Source organism: Mandrillus leucophaeus, unplaced genomic scaffold, assembly GCF_000951045.1.
Source record: "Mandrillus leucophaeus isolate KB7577 unplaced genomic scaffold, Mleu.le_1.0 Scaffold410, whole genome shotgun sequence".
In the NCBI taxonomy this organism is placed as follows: Eukaryota; Metazoa; Chordata; class Mammalia; order Primates; family Cercopithecidae; genus Mandrillus; species Mandrillus leucophaeus.
Genome location: NW_012104366.1, coordinates 1,045,058 through 1,049,232, shown reverse-complemented (window position 1 = coordinate 1,049,232; position 4,175 = coordinate 1,045,058). Strand labels below are relative to the sequence as shown.

Here is a 4,175-nt window from a genome sequence, read left to right as displayed (position 1 = left end):
GCTTCCCAAAATGTTGGGATTATAGGCATGAGCCACTGCACCCAGCCCATATATTAAAATAGAATTCTAACCCACAGTCTGCAGCAATCATTCCAGGAACTCTGTAGCAATCAGCCCCAAATGGTCAGGCTTTAATCAGTAATGGCCAGTTACCCTAATTTTTGCCCCCAGTTCCAACTTGGGACTAACCAGAAAAGCCAGATATGGCCCTCTCACCAATCACATGGGAGGCATGCTGCTAGGAAACTTCTCCAGCTGGGCACACCTGAACCACCACCACCCACCAACCCCCTTCCTTTTCCTACTGTAACACTTTTCCACCCCCGGCCTATCTTTGAGTCTCTGCCAAATGGAAGTGATGATGGCTGACTCCCTTGTCACAGCAAGCCCTGAATAAATAGCCTTTGCTTATTCTCGTTTGGATGGTATTCATTTATTTGCATACCAGATTCCTAATACAAGCCACTGTCCCTACCCACAAGGAGCTCTTAGTTTAGTAAACAATCACACTGCAGTATGGTATAAGTGTACAGCCAAGGCATGGAATATGGTATTACTGGTGCTGTAAAGAGAAGTGGATAGCGCCAACGGACTTTCTAGGAGGAGTGAGGACACCCAGGCTTGCTTTGAAATACGAAGGGCACTCACTGAGCAGCCTGCCATGGGAGAAGGGAAGCACAGTTCTCCAATCTTCTTCCTCGCCCCCCACTTTCAGAAACTAACCTCTCCCACCTATAGCCCAAGTTTAATTTTTGACCTGCTCCATCCATTAACTATCTCATTTATTTTTGCTTTTTCAATTTTCCCCTCTCTACTAAGTAATACCCCTCAGTCTAAAATATGTTTGAGTCTGTTTTGCACTCCCTAAAAATCTTGGACTGACTTGACCAGCTCAACTGAATGTTACCTTCATTTTCCTTCTAATTTCTTTAAAGAGTATCTACTCTGGCCGGGCACGGTGGCTCACACCTGTAATCCCAGCACTTAGGGAGACTGAGGCAGGCGGATCACGAGGTCAGGAGATCGAGACCATCCTGGCTAACACGGTGAAACCCCCTCTCTACTGAAAATACAAAAAATTAGCCGGGCGTGGTGGTGGGCGCCTGTAGTCCCAGCTACTCAGGAGGCTGAGGCAGGAGAATGGAGTGAACCTGGGAGGCAGAGGTTGCAGTGACCTGAGATCACGCCACTGTACTCCAGCCTGGGTGACACAGTGAGACTCCATCTCAAAAAAAAAAAAAAAAAAAGAGAGAGTATCTACTCCGAGGCCAGGAGTAGTGGCTTATGCCTGTAATTCCAGCACTTTTTGAGGCTGAGGTGGGCAGATCACTTGAGGTCAGAAGTTCAAGACCAGCCTGGCCAACATGGTAAAACCCTGCCTCTATTAAAAATACAAAAATTTGCTGGGCGTGGTGGTGCATATCTGTAATTCCAGCTACTCGGGAAGCTGAGGTAGGAGGATTTCTTGAACCCGGCAGGCAGAGGTTGCAGCAAGTGAGATCACGTCACTGCACTCCATCCAGTCTGGGTGAGAGAGCAAGTCTCAAGACTCCGTCTCCAAAAAAAAAAAAAAAAAGAGTATCTACTCTGTAACCAAGGTCTCTGCCCTCCATCTAGAGCCCTCACATCTAGCTCTCACCCTTTCTTCTCTGCTAGCTCTGGGTCTCCAGTGACCAGATCCATCAAATTCAAAGCCTTTTTCTCAATCTCCACCTCTCAGCTTCCCGTCTCCTAGTTTCCTTGACTAAATGAGCCCAGTCTTTCTCCATTCTACCTGGATGCTGCTTCTTCCTTCTCAACTTGCATCTACCATCTAAACTCCAAGAATCCTCTCCAAGAATCTGTCCTTCATCCTCCCAATCTTGCCAACCTCAAAGTTTCAAGCAACCATCAAGTCTATTGATTTCATCTCTCCAAATCCATAACAGCACTTCAAATTCAGGATGTCCAAAACAACGAATCATCTTTCTTTCCAAATCTTTCTCCTCCCGTAGAAACATATACCAAGTCACCCAGCCCCCAAGCCTTAGTGTCATCTTTCCCCTTCTGTTCCCTTGCACCTTCACATCTGTTATTAAATCCTTCCTTCCAGTCAATTTCCACCTTACTGTCTACATTCACTCCACTTCTGCCGCCATTACCGTGGGCCCAGTCCTCAGAACTTCCAGGCCAGCTATTGCAACAACTTCCTCAACGGGCTCGTCCAAGCCTCCAGTCTTTCCCTACATTGTCCACTATCAGGAAACCTGCCCTTCATAAAACCAGGTTCTCCAAGGTTGAACATGAAGGGAGAATGTCTACATATGGAGAGCAGGCTCAACCAGGAAGCCTTGGCTTCTGTTTCCTCAAATTCACCCCAAAACCTTTAGTTACAGTTGACCTTAGGTAGCTACTAGCTGTGTTCAGCCACGTTAGCCTAACAATTCAATGGGACCACAGTGGACAGTTTCCTACCTTAGAGAGATCCTGAAATAGACGCCAAGGATCTGCAAGTCCTATGCGCACTGTCCTGGGAGATAGAGCCAAGGAAGGAATCTTAACCAGGGCACCTAATATTACAAAAATGGCCACTTCAGAAGATCAAGCCATTGTAATACCCACCAGGCATGGTAAAAGTCCCAAGGCAAAGAGAATGGGGGTGGGGGCAGCAGGCAGGAATCTCAACGACAAGACCCCATGTATCTCATCACATGGAAGTTTCCTTCCATTTCAGGATCAGTGTTTGGTTTTAGTAAGGAAGATGGGGGGTTCCTTAGACCCTTTATTCCCGCCCCCCCCCCGCCTCAAGTTTATTTATACAAATAGCAAAGAAGGACATCAGCCCCATGCAGATAGCAGTCCAAGGAGGACAAGCCTTCTATCCTCATGTTGGCAAACAGAGATCTCTACTCTGAAGCCTTTGTAGGAGCCTGGGCTTCTTTGGGAGCCTGAGCTGGAACTGAAGCTGGAGCTGCAGCCTAGGCCTTGGTTTGATCCTTGGCCTTGGTCTTTGGCCGGCACAGCCTGAGCCCCTTGGCAATGAGGGCACGAGCACGTTTCCCAAGCTTGGGGCAGGCAATGTAGGCAAGAGCTGACACCCTTTGGAATCTTGGGCTTAACCTCCTTGGGGTTTATGAGGGCAAGGCCTCAGCACGTGCACTTATGTCCTTGGCATTGTCACCCTGCATATTCTTTAGGCCCTTCTTGTTGTGCTTCTTGGCAAGCACATGTTTGTCAGGAACTTGGGGTCCATCCCTTTAAGAGATTCGTATCTTTGTGATTGGAGTTTCTTGATGCCATTTCTGTGCCATTTTCGGGACTGGTTGTGTGTGGTGTTGTGCTTGGATTTGGCCACGTCTGCACCTTAACCTGCGGCTCCCGAAGCACCTAGAACTGGCTACACCCACTTTTCATGTCACTCCCTGAAACAACTTCCAGTGGCTTCCAGGCACAGCTAAGTCCAAAGGCCTAGGTCTGCCAGTCAAGGCACTTTGCCCTCTACCTTTGGTGCCTCTCCTTGCTTCCTTCCCTTCTCCCCTGAGCCAGAATTCTGAGGGAATTCATTCATTGTATACACATTTGTGGAGAGGTGGCAGTGCCTGCTGCTATGAGCTGGGATACCTTTTCCACATTTTCCCATATCCAAATATGACCAATCATTGATGGCCCAGCTCAAGGGTCACCACTGGTTTCCCTTTCCCTGCCCTCACCACCCACACCTTCTCAGAACACTCATGCCATTCTGCCTTGTAGTACAGTTATGTGGATGAATGTCACCTCCCCTGCGTGTCTGAATCCTCTGTGTAATTCCTACTCCGCTCAACATTGCATTTTGCAGAGGAGGAAAAACAACTCCCTCGATCGCTTGGAAATAGAACATTTGCTGGTCTAAATCCTCCAGACAGTGAGCTCCACGAGGGCCCTCACTGCCCGCCCTCATTGCACACAGGGAAGCTGTTCAAGGGCCATCTGTTGAATGAATGAGTGAATTAATGGCTTCATTCCTGTACTCTTCCTTACGCTTCCTTCTCACCATATTTAGCACTCGGCTCTCTAACAACGTGAAAAATTTAAAAGTGGAAAGAAAATTGCTTCGGGTCACAAATGTGTCAAGCAAAAGCCACCGCAGAGCCGGAAGCGTGACATCGCCGCAGAACGCCCTGGCCTCCCGCCCTCCCCCGGGCGCCGCCCTGCCC

The 4,175-nt window shown here is 48.5% G+C and overlaps 1 pseudogene; it reads right to left on the bottom strand.

Moving 5' to 3' along the window:
* Nucleotides 1-2,885: 2,885 nt before the first annotated feature.
* LOC105548444 overlaps nt 2,886-4,175 on the bottom strand; it is a 4,313-nt pseudogene continuing 3,023 nt past the window's right edge.